This window comes from Canis lupus, chromosome X (assembly GCF_048164855.1).
Source record: "Canis lupus baileyi chromosome X, mCanLup2.hap1, whole genome shotgun sequence".
In the NCBI taxonomy this organism is placed as follows: Eukaryota; Metazoa; Chordata; class Mammalia; order Carnivora; family Canidae; genus Canis; species Canis lupus.
Window position 1 is genome coordinate 85,156,746 of NC_132876.1, and position 12,522 is coordinate 85,169,267.

Genomic DNA, 12,522 nt, shown 5'->3' on the forward strand with positions numbered 1-12,522 from the left:
GGATGGGATAACAGGATGGGGGGCAGGGGGATGGGATAACAGGATGATAGGCACTAAGAAGGGCACATGATGGAATGAGCCCTGGGCGTTGTATGCAACTGATGAAAAACCTATCTCTACCTCTGAAATTTATAATACACTCTATGTTAATTAATTGAATTTAAATAAATAAATAAATAAATAAATAAAAATAAAAAGGATAATAGTCTTTGTAGCATATGTTGTGAAAGATGTGATTCTGACTCCCCTGCCTCCTCTTATAAGGACTCTTGTGCTTACATTGAACCCACCTAGATAATCCAGGTAATCGACCCATCTCAAGACCCTTCACATAATCACTTCTGCAAAGTCCCTTTTGTCACTGGGATACAACATATTCACAGCTGCTGGGGATTAGGGCATGGACATCTTTGGAGGGTCATCATTTAGCCTACCATGCCATGTCTGAAGTTTTCTACTTTGTTGGGAATAAAAACTATTCTTTGTCCTATGTGAGTTTTGAAGATTGCTTTCTCCGATCCTTTAAGTGGTTCTTTCTCCCGCCTTGGCTAGTCTCCTTATAGGCATGTTTTGATCTGTGCTCACCTAAATACTTGAGGGGAACCCTCTGCAAATCTCTGGAGCTCTCTCTGTGTTCGGTTTTCACTCATCTCTTATTTTGTCCCGTGAACTCTAGCAGCCTTGGGCCTCCCTCCCTGGAACCCTCATTCTTTCTTCTTAAACTCAGGGTGACTGCCCTGCAGCCTGCAATCTCCCTAAGCAGTAACCTGTGGTAATCACAGATTCATTTTGTTTCCCATGTCTTAGGAGTCGAATCATTCTTCTCATGTCTAATATCTTGAGACCCATTGTTTCATATAGTTTTCCAGTTTTTTAGTTGTTCCGGGAAGGCAAGTAAATCTGGTTCCTGTTAGTCCTGACCCTAACCCAGAAGTGAAAGTAGAGGTACTATTTTTAAAATACACTTGATATTATGACTATGGTGGTTGCAGAAGTTTATGAAACAGGGGTCTCTACAAGAGGACCAACACTTCACAATTCAATATTGACTGAGCAACTTTTAAGTACAAGGCAGTGAGATAAACATTGTCAAGAACACAAATATGCTCCCTGGTCTTGAGAGAAGGATCACGTGAATCCATATGGGTTTTCTTTTGGAGGCATCAGGAAGGAAAGGAGGAAGAAATTTATATCACTCTGCATTAGACAGCTATGTTTCTTCCAGAACAGCTCTTACAATGGGGCCTAGGCTAGAACCACTTGGGTTGGCTGGTTTAATTTGTTTCCCTCAGCCAAGAATGTCCCCAAGCTGGTAGCTTCTCCATTTGGAAGGAGCTGTCATGACCCTGCCTTGATAAACCTTAAGACCTGTCATTTCTTTCTCTCACTATGTTCCTAAGATGCTTGTTTTGGTTCACTATGTAGATTACCCCCGACAAACAGCTCTGAACCTTGCAGGAAACATATAAAGGAAAGCGGATGACATTTAGTAAGCACTCTGCTGTCGCTCAGCCATTTTTATATGCATATTGTCCAACGGAAAATAGACTTATCTTTCCTAGGTTTCCCAACTAGCAAATGGCAGAGTTGGTGTAGGGATCAAAGTCTGACTCTAAAACCCATGATCTTATTTTCTGGCTCCAGCGTGACTGTCTCAGTTTCAAGAGTACAGAAGTCTCCCTTACTACTCATGTCCTCCATTTGCTGACTGTATTTCTGACAGACGGAATTTCCTGACCTCTTGGTTTCTGGTTAACTTCCTTATATTAGAAAATACAATTCTCTTGTTACTTGATTGGGTGTGACTCTGGTGCTTGCTCTCCAGTATTTGTATATTTCCAGATTCCCATGTTCTTTGTCACACCTGGTTCTTAGTCATTGCTTTAATCCGACTCTTTCTTTCTTTTTTTTTTTTTTTTTTGCCTTTTATGTGGTCTTGTTTCCAGATTCTTCAGCTCATTCTCTGGCATTACTACTATAAGACAGACAGCTTTCTATCCTAAGCTGCTAAATTTGATGTGTTTCTTTTTTCCAGGTCTGATTCCAGCCCAGTTCTTCAATGCATCCCCTTGGCTGACTTTCAGATGTAATTGAATGCCGCTCTGCACATGAATATTCAATATTCATTCATTAATTTTTTGGGGTTCACAGTTTCATTGAGCACCTATTGTATGACAAACTCTAGAGATATAATAACGCACTAAAATAGGTGGAACATCTGGCCCAGGGAGCATGGAGTTCTGTTATCAAGACTGACAAACATCTAGGCAGAGCCAATCCTTTTGTACCACTCCAGCAGAAAGAGATGACTAGTATGACCCAAGAGAGATGAAAGGAAATAAAGTGGTTAAAGAAAAATCACCAGCATATCACTTCAGCATAGCGTGTGGGAGTGTGCAGGATGGGGTATGCATAGTTACTTGCTGCCCAAAGCTCCCTGTATTAGTTTCTCAGGGTGTGGTAACAAAGTACCACAAATTGGGTGGCTTGAGATATTAGAAATGTATTGTCTCACAGTTCTAGAGGCTGGCAGTCCAAGATCAAGGTGTTGGCAGGGTTGCTTCCTTCTGAGGCTGTGAAGGAGAATCTGTCCCAAGCATCTTTGCTAGCTTCTGGTGCTTTGCTGATAATCTGGGGTTCCCTGGCTTGTACGTGCATCACCCCAATCCTTCATTTTCACATAGTGTTTTTCATGTGTTTCTTTACATTGTCTTCTCTCTGTGTGTGTTTGTCTCTGTGTCCATTATCTCCCCTTTTTATAAAGACAAAAGTTATTTGGATTAGAGCCCAGTATCATGACCTCACTTTAACTTGATTACCTCCACGTCAAGTCACATTGTGAGGTACTAGGGGCTGGGACTACAACAAATCTTTTTTGGTGGACACAATTCAACCCATAAGATCCCCCTTTAAGGAAGATCTTGTTGCCTTAGCTGCTGGGAGTGCTGTCTGCAAACAGCCTTCAGGTGTCAGCCAACACCTACAGGGCAGCCTTCACTGTAGAGAACCATGTCACTCAAGGCCATGCTCCTGATAGGGTGGCCCATACACAGTATCTAACAAAGGCAGTGGTATAAAGGTCTAGCTTTTTTGTCTCAAGTCGGAACAAATCTGAAGGGCCATTCTACCTTCAGATCACCCCCTGGGGTTGCCTGAGGCTTCTGGTGGGCTGGCGTGGTGGCCTGGACTTTTCTCCCTCTGCCCATGTCTGCTTGAGCCCTCAACCTCCCAACCTCCCACAGATGTTGATCCCTCCTTAGCATCCTGCCTGCTAAATTCTGCCTCAGGGTTTATTCCCGGGAGAACCTAACCTGCAAAAGGTGAAAAGAAGAAGCAAATGTCCTTAGGGTGTAAAGATGCAAGAGGGAGAATGGAAGATTATACCACAGAGGTTAAGCAAGGGCCAGATCATGCGTGATTTTGTAAACTGCGGAAAAGTTTGGATTTTATCATAGACACAATAGATGGGAAGCCATAGGATAATTTTGAGCAGGCAGTGAGGATTGGTTTGCATTTTCACAAGATGAGCCTGGCTGCTGTTCGTCTTCCTGGCCTCTGAGTCTGTCAACTGCCCTGTGAAATGTGGTGCTTCCCTTGAGACAAGGCAGTTGTTTGACTCAGAGGGGCCTATGTTGAGACCACAGGGAGAGGCCACCAGTTCTGGCTGGACTTGAGCCTAGAAATACCTCACTCCTGTTGGCCTCACTTCTTCTCCCTCTCAAGCTGCCTTGGCCTGAATAGAACTACATCTGTGACCACCTTTATTACAAGGACTTCTACTGGATACAGAGTTTTGGCATGGAATCCTGAATTGCCTTTTCCTCTTGGAGTAGACTTCTACTCAATTCTTTCAAAACCAAGTTAATTTTTTTATTGTAAAAAAGTCACATGCTCTTTGTAGAGAGAGAATTTGAGAAATAAACCTTTCAAAAAGAAATGAAATATTACCGGGGCACCTGGGTGACTCACTGGTTGAGCATCTGCCTTTGGCTCAGGTCATGATCCTGGGGTCCTGGGATCGAGTCCCACATCGGGCTCCCTGCAAGGAGTGTGTTTCTCCCTCTGCCTCTCTCTGTGTGTCTCATAAATAAATAAATAAAAATTTTTAAAAGAAATTAAAAATTACCCGGTAGTAACCACTGTTGGTGCATATACATATCACACAGCATGGATTACAAACTTGAATACCTGTTATTGAAGCAAGTATATAACACAAAGATACTGATCTAGGTGAATATTATAGTGATCTGGGGAGCTCATGCTTTATCTGAAGGCTTAGCATCTTTCAACCCTAGCTTGCTAAGTGTGCATAACCTCCTTCTAGTTTATGGTCCCTCTGTCCAAAGGATATTAGAGCCATATCCTGTCTCCATCTATATCATTTTTCTTTCACTCTCCCTCATTTACTCCGCTTTAAACATTCTGGCTTCCTTAGTGTTCCTCTAGCATGCCAAACACGCTTGTTCCTCGGGGCACTTGCACTTGTTCTTCCCTCTCCTGGAAGGCTCTACCTGTAAATATCCAAATGGTGGGGTGCCTGGGTGGTTCAGTCGGTTAAGTGTCTGCCTTGGGTTCAGGCCATGATCCCAGAGTCCTGGGATCAAGACCCGCATTGGGCTCTCTGCTCAGCAGGGAGTCTGCTTCTCCCTCTGCCCGTCCCCACTTGTGCTCTCTCTCTCTCTCTCTCTCTTTATCCATCACTCTCTCTCTCAAATAAATAAATAAAATATTTAAAAAATAAATATCCTAAGTGGCTTACTTCCTCACATTCATTCTGATCTTTGCTTAAAAATTACCTCTATGGAAAGAATATTCTTTACCAGACACATAAAATCACATTGCTATTATTCTTCTCATGACCCTGATTTAGTTTTCATCATATCAGTAATTTGTCATATTACCTGTTTAGTTTCCTTTGGCAGGACTTCCTAACATTTTCTTCATTATGACACACTGAGAAAATGATAGTGTTTGAACAGCAGGCTAGGGAAAATGGAAGAGGCCAATTGTGTTTGGTGTCAGTAACGTTGAAGTGGAGAGAGATTCCAGCCTCTGTGGAACCTCAATAGATGAGACACATCTGTCATCACCTGACACCTGTTGACATCTGTCCCTCCACCAGAATGTAAGCTCCACCATGATCCTTAAAGCAGAACCTGATATATATAAGCTAAATAAGTTTTGCTAAATGAGTAAGTTATGTCATGAATGTTTCTCCATGTCATTACAAATTCATGAACATTTAAAAAGACTTTTGTTTGTCATATTGAGGCTCTATGTTTTTGTTTACTTGATCCTCTTACGTGTGGGGTGTTTTTTGGTACTTTATTTAAAATCTGCTTTCTGGTCTACTTAGTAGTGAATTGTTAAAGCCCTGGAAGGAGTCCTGTGCATGTCACCATGCAGAGCATCCAAGGAGCACCATCTTCCTGGGAAAGACATCAGACTTGAGAAGACACACACCATTTTAACCTGGATGCACAGATACACATCATGCCCTAACGAATCCTGGTATGTATGCACCTGGAACAATCTGAAACATCTCTGGGCATGTCTAGTGTATCATTCAAAAGGAATGAGACTCGGTACATGTCAAATTCTCTGTAAATCTCACGTCCTACATGAACCACATAAGAATTCCACCAATAAATTTTTGCCTTGATAATCACTTCAAAAAACAGAAACTTGGATTAGAATCCAAGGAAGGGACGTGAAGGATAGTGAATGCATGAGCAACAGGCAGGAAGGAGGGAGATGCTGCTAGTGATACTGGGCCCCCCTCCCTCTGGATGATAGGGGAAACCATGCAGACTAGTGTACTTAATGAATGCCACAGGCATTTTTCTCATTCCTGTCGGGCAAGGTGGAAGGTTAGAGCCTTTTAAATTGTACCTGTGTGCTAGGCCAATTAATCAAAGTGTCTTTACAGGACAAACACCCAAACACATTTTGTAAAATTCAACCCAACCCTGGCTGCACAGATGTTTCATCCATCAGAGTGTCAGTGACCTGTGTGGATTTATGTGTTTGTGCACATTTTCTTAAAAGAATTGTTATTATTTGAAAAGGAATGGAAACACCAAGATTTTTTTTTCTTCTTACATAAAAAAAAAAATACTGTCAAGGGTATGAGTCAAGAACCTCTTGACTCAAATCCTAGTTCTGCCATTTACAGATGTATGATCTTCAACAAGTTACTTGACTTCTCAGTGTCTGTTGTCTAAGGATGATAAATATTTCACCAATATTAGGAAATAAGATAAAGATTCTAAGGGCTTCACTTGTAATGCAACTTCCAACAGGAAGAATAAATAGATTTGCTCTCCCTCTTCCTCTTTTTAAAATTTCTCAGTCTATACGTAAAATCCACATTTCTCAAAGTGTATTCCACATAATACCTGTTCCAAGACATGCTCAGTAAATAGGAACCACTACATACCAGCTTCCTTCTTAGAGATTCATCATGCGTATTACCATGCTGAAGCCTCAGGAATTATACAGTAGAGAAAACTGATTGATTTTGTTTAATTTGGTGTTTTCCAGTCTTATTTGACCAGATTGTTTTTTTTCTCATGACACCTCTTATAGCAGATTTCTCAATGACCCTGTGATGGAATGAGATGATGAGAATGTGTTTCAGAACAAAGGATCACTGAATTTAGGGGAAGTCAACAGCATCTACATTGAAGCTACAATATCTCATTTGGAAAACTGGAGGTCCTAGGTTATTTATAGACATATATATCTTGTAATGAAGTGATGGTTTTTAATAATCTCAAATAGTTATTAATTTTAATTTCTTTAAATTTATCTTTTCTGTTCTGTTTGGTATCTCTCAGTTTTTATCAGCTTCTGTTATTGTATTTTGGCTTGTTACTTATCTTTTATTTTTTCTTCTCAAACATCAACTTCTGGCTCACTCAGTGTAAGTATATAAGGGTGGAGTCTCCCTTCTTCACAAAACCCTTAGGTAGGGTGCAGCTTCCAATAGTGGTGACTCATGAATGACAAGACTAGGAACACTTTAAACATTGATTATAATGAGAGAACAGCAAGTTATTGCTTGATGAAGTTGGATTTATTAATAGATGAGATAATCCAGTTGTTGCAAAAAGTCTGACTTGTAGTTTCTTCGAAACTTCTTATAATCCTCTCTTATTTATTTAGAAAATTTTTCTGAATCCAATCCCATTACCATAAAACAGAGAAATTTCTGTATCAGCACTTTATACATTGCCCAGAAAAAATAAAGTGAATTTTTAAATGTTAAATATAGGAAAATAGAATAATAGGACAAGAGTTCAAGTAAGAAAGGATGAAAGATAGTTTCCCCTCACTCACTCTCTCCTCCCACCCAGAAAAACCCAAAATAAGTGACTTACAAACCCGGATTCTTATCCTCATACAAATAAGAGAAAAGCAGGAAAAATAATAAAGCACAAAATAATAAAGGTCACTTTGAGAATTGCTAACAAATATTCTGCAACATAAAGGAAATTGTAAAATTGTATAAATACATCTGAAAAGAGAAAATGATAGAGAAAAAGAAAATGTTTTGACCCTCCCCCACTAACAGATGGGGAAGAGAATCTGTTCATTGCTGACGCCAAAAGACAGACTCCTACTGAATATTTCATTTTCTTCCCCTAAAATAAAATAGTTGTGTGCAGAAACTGGAATGGGTAACCCCTCCCCACAATAATAAAGTGAAAATAAATAAAAATATCTATTACAGCCATGTCACATCAGGAATTATACAGTTCCAATCTGGAATGGGACTTTTCTTGTAAACATTATTAATTGATTTCCATTTCTAGTAATGGCAGGGTAAGTTATTTGGACCAACCATTTGCAGAAAAGCAACTACAAGTTATGGATAAAATGCAAAAATAAAGTGTTTTTTTTTAAAAGCACTGAAAAGCTGACAAGATAGTGAGGAATTTCTAGGGCAAACTTGAAAGGAAAGTAGGAACCCAGATTGGTAAAGGGAGCCCAGAGGCCACTGAAGACCTTTGTCAACCTGAAAAAATTAGAACTTTAGTTTTAACAGCTAGGGTGACATGGCCTGTCTAAGGTGGAGAGTCTAAAAGGAGACCATCACTATTATAAGCAGAAATCCCGAAGGGCTATACTATTAGGGTCAGGGTGAAGTACAAGTGAATTGGCCTTTGGGTGTATTTTTAGCTGAAATTGACATCTTATGGAATGCCAAAGGGGAAAAAAATACAAGGTCAAAACCCTCAAGCATTGAATTTAGTTTGAAGTATCTTGAACAGATAGTGTCCTTATATATTTGGTTTAAGCAGATATGTATTTTCTTTTGTATATTTTTGCATCGTTCATAATACTCAAATTATTCCTATAAATACATTTTTAAATTTAATTTTATTGTTTGCTTATTTATTTTAGAGGGGGAAAGGGGGAGGGGCAGAAAGAGAAAGAGAATCTTAACAGGTTTCTGCTGGGCATGGAGCCCAATGTGGGGCTCAGTCTCACAACTCTGAGATCATGACCTGAGCCAAAATCAAAAGTTGGATGCTCAACCAACTGAGCCAGCCAGGTGCCCCTGTATAACTACATTTTCAAAGATATTTAACAGCAAACAGTATCATTCACACAAGAAAAAAATACTGTGCATGAGAACAAGCAGAGAGAATAGACAACAGAGAGATCCACTAAGACTCCACATATAGAATTATTGGGTAAGGGGATCCCTGGGTGGCTCAGCGGTTTAGCACCTGCATTTGGCCCAGGGTGCGATCCTGGAGTCCCGGGATCAAGTTCTGCATCGGGCTCCCGGCATGGAGCCTGCTTCTCCCTCTGCCTGTGTCTCTGCTTCTCTCTCTATCTCTCTCTCTCTCTGTGTCTCTCATGAATAAATAAATAAAACCTTAAAAATAAATAAATAAATAAATAGTGAACTTAAAATATTTTTGCAAACAGAAAACCTTATAAAGTGACATCAGATTTGGAAAAGAACCAGTTAAAACTTATAGAAATGAATACATGTACATAAACAAATAGATATAGATATGAATATGAATTTGGATGGATATATATGCATGCATGTATAGATATAGACAGATATATTATGGATTAATCCATAAAACCAATAGCTTACTCATGAATAAGAAGATAATTGGGTGTATTTGAAGATAAGTCAGAAAGTTATCCCGAAGGTGTCACAGAGAAAATAAAGGATGGAAAATACAAAAGACAGATTAAGAGACATGGGGGATAGAATGAAAGAGTCTAACAATAATTTAATTAGAATTCCAAAAAGATAGTAGAAAGGGAATAAATATATAACTGCTATTAATTTTTGGAAGTGATGAAATACATAATCCACAATTCTAGAAGTCCCCCAACTTCAAATGAGAGAAGTAAAAGAAAATCCCACCTATATTCATCAGAATGAAAATGTAGAACAGCAAAGACAAAAGGAAAACCAAAAAAAATGACCAGGATAAAAGACAGATGCTGTTCAAAGGAATGGCATTTAGACCAAGAGTTGACGCTTCAACAGCAGCAATGGAAGGTAGAGGAGTGAATAATATCTTCACCATATTGAAAGAAACTAGTTACTTCCATAACTACTCATAAGAACTGTACACAGAGAAAGTATCTTTGAAGACTGAGGGAAAAATGGATACACTTTTAAAGTTAAGACTTTGTTTCTTTAGAGCAGTGTAAGATTCATAGGAAAATTGGAGAGAAGCTACAGAGATTTCTCATATATTCTTTGCCCCCTACATACATAGCATCCCTTATTATTAACACCCCACACCAAAGTGGCATATTTTTTAAAATTGATGAATCTACAATGACACATCATCATCATCATGAGTTCATAGTTTATATTAGAGTTCATTCTTGGTGTTGTACATTCTATGGGCTTAAACAAATATGTAATGACATGTATCCATCATTATAATATCATATAGAATATTCTCGCTGCCCTAACATTTTTCTGTGCCCCACCTATTCATCCTTACCCTCTCTGGCCCACAACCCACCCAACCTCAAACCTCTGACAACTAATGATCTTTTACTATCCATATTTTTGCCTTTTCCAGAATACACAGAGTTGGAATCATATAGTATGTAGCCTTTTCAGATTGGCTTCTTTCGCTTAGTAATATGCATTTAATATACATTTCTTCCATATCTTTTCATGGCTTAGTAGCTTACTTCTTTTTAGTGCTGAATGATAGTCCATTGCCTGGATGTACCGCAATTTATTTATTCATTCACCTACTGAAGGACATCTTGGTTGCTTCCATCCAAGCTCCTGCATTATAAATAGAGCTGCTATAAACATCCATGTGCAGGGTTTTATGTGGACATAAATTTTCAGCTCCTTTGCATAAATACCAAGGTTGATGGATATATGGTGAGAGTATGTTTAGTTTTGTAAGAAACTACTAAACTGTTTTTCAAAGTGGCTATACCACTTTGTGCCCCCACCAGCAATGAATGTGAGTTCCTGTTGCTCCACGACCTCACCAACATTTGGTGTTGTCATATTCTGGGTATTGGTCATTCTAAAATGATGTGCAGTAGTAATTCACTTTTGTTTTAATCTGCATTTATTTGATGACATGTGAAGTGTGGCATCCTTTCATATGCTTATTTGCCATCCGTGTATCATCTTTGGTGAAGGTTCTGTTAAGGATTTTTGGTCCATTTTAATTGAGTTGTTTGTTTTCTACTTGTTGCATTTTCAGAGTGATTTATGTATTTTGGATAGCTGTCCTTTACCAGATGTGTCTTCTGCAAATATTTTCTCCCAGTCTGTGGCTTGTCTTCTCAATCTCTTGACACTATCTTTCAGCAGAAGTTTTTAATTTTAGTGAATTCCAGCTTATCAATTTTTTCTTTCATACATATTGTGCCTTTGGTGTTGTATCTTTTTCCTATGCTATTTTGTGGTTTGAGCACCCAATTTTAATGTGGGGAGGTGGGGGTGGTTTCCCACACCACCAAGCAATGCTCCGGACGCCAATTAGGTATCTTAACAATTCAACTCAATTTTGACACCATTTTCCTGGAGATCGCACCAGATTCCACAGGTTAACATTTTAGTCTTATAAGACTGTCTCCCCCCCACACACCTTTCAGATGCCAGTTGCAAGCCCAGGTTGTTACCTGTGCTTCTGACAGACAGACTACAGATTGGAGGTTTCCATGACCTCCTCCTTGGGTTCAATTAATTTGTTCAACCAGTTCACAGAACTCAAAGCAACATTTCACTTACTAGATCACTGATTTCTCCTAAAAGGATAGAAGTCAGAAATAGCCAGATGGAAGAGATACATAGGCAAAGTGTGAGGAAGGGGCACAGAGCTTCCATGCCTTCTCCAGGTGTGCTACTCTCCCAGAACTTCTACATGTTTACCAACCTGAAAACTCTCTGAACCCTGTCCTTTTGGGGTTTTGTGGAGGCTTCATTATATAGTCATGACTGATTAAATTGATGCTGAGCAAGAAGTATAGCATGTGGTTCCTGCTGGGGTGGATCAAAAAGATCATGCAAACTGATGAAGAAATTGGGAAAGTGACAGCAGCTGTACCTATCATCATCTCCTGGTGCTCAAGTTCCTGCTTGAGCTCTTCCTGGAGTTGCTATTGAAGAAGGCCTGCCAGGTGACCCAGTCCTGAAGCACCAAACTATGACTACATCCCACCTGAAGCATCACAGTGAGCTGGAGCAGCAGTTTGACTTCTTTTTTAAAAAAAAATATTTTATTTATATATTTATTTGAGAGAGAGAGAGAGAGAGGAAGCACCAACATGGCGGAAGGTGCAGAGAGGGATAGAAAAGGACAAGCAGACCTGGAGCTGAGTGTGGAGCCCAACACGGGGCTCAATCCCACAACCCTGAGATCATGATCTGAGCTGAAAGATGCTTACCTGACTGAGCCGAGCCATCCAAGCACCCCAGCAGTTTGACTTCTTGAAGGACCTGGTGGCCTCTGTGCCTGACATGCAGGCACACAGGGAAGATAGCGACATGCAAAGGAACAAGGGTCCCCACAGGGGCCAGAAGTCAGGCAGCAGTGGCTGGAAGAATGGTAGGATGGGAAGCAAAGTCAAGGACAAGAAGCTGTCAGGGATGGACTTGGAGCAGCAGGATGAGTCTATGGACATAGACACTGATGGGGCAGAGAAGACACCACAGGCTCCATCTCAGGCTGGCCACCCCGTGCCCACTCTTAGAGTCCCCTCACACCTTTCACACCCTTTACCTTGACTCTGCCTCTGCCCCCAGCACTCCCAGGCCTCTTAGCACCTGATGCAGACAATGAAGGGAACTAGGACTCCTGGTGCCCACTGTTTCCCAGACCACACCCCTTTTAGATGGCTTTAGTTGCTCTAGGGAGAGGAGAGAAAATAAAGCTGTTCTTAAATTTATTAAAAAATTAATATCTTGGGGTGCCTGCGTGGCTCAATTAAGCATCTGCCTTTGGCTAGGGTCATGATCTCAGGATCCTGGGATTGAGTCTGGTATCAGGCTCCCTG

At 40.1% G+C, this 12,522-nt stretch overlaps 1 long non-coding RNA gene and 1 pseudogene across 1 annotated transcript in view; one reads left to right on the forward strand and one right to left on the reverse strand.

Moving 5' to 3' along the window:
* The window catches only part of LOC140628790 (uncharacterized), a 303,795-nt gene that overhangs the window by 14,857 nt on the left and 276,416 nt on the right, over positions 1 to 12,522 (reverse strand). The gene's annotated exons all lie outside the window — the stretch shown is intronic.
* LOC140627830 (dr1-associated corepressor-like) lies at positions 11,498 to 12,360 on the forward strand (annotated as a pseudogene).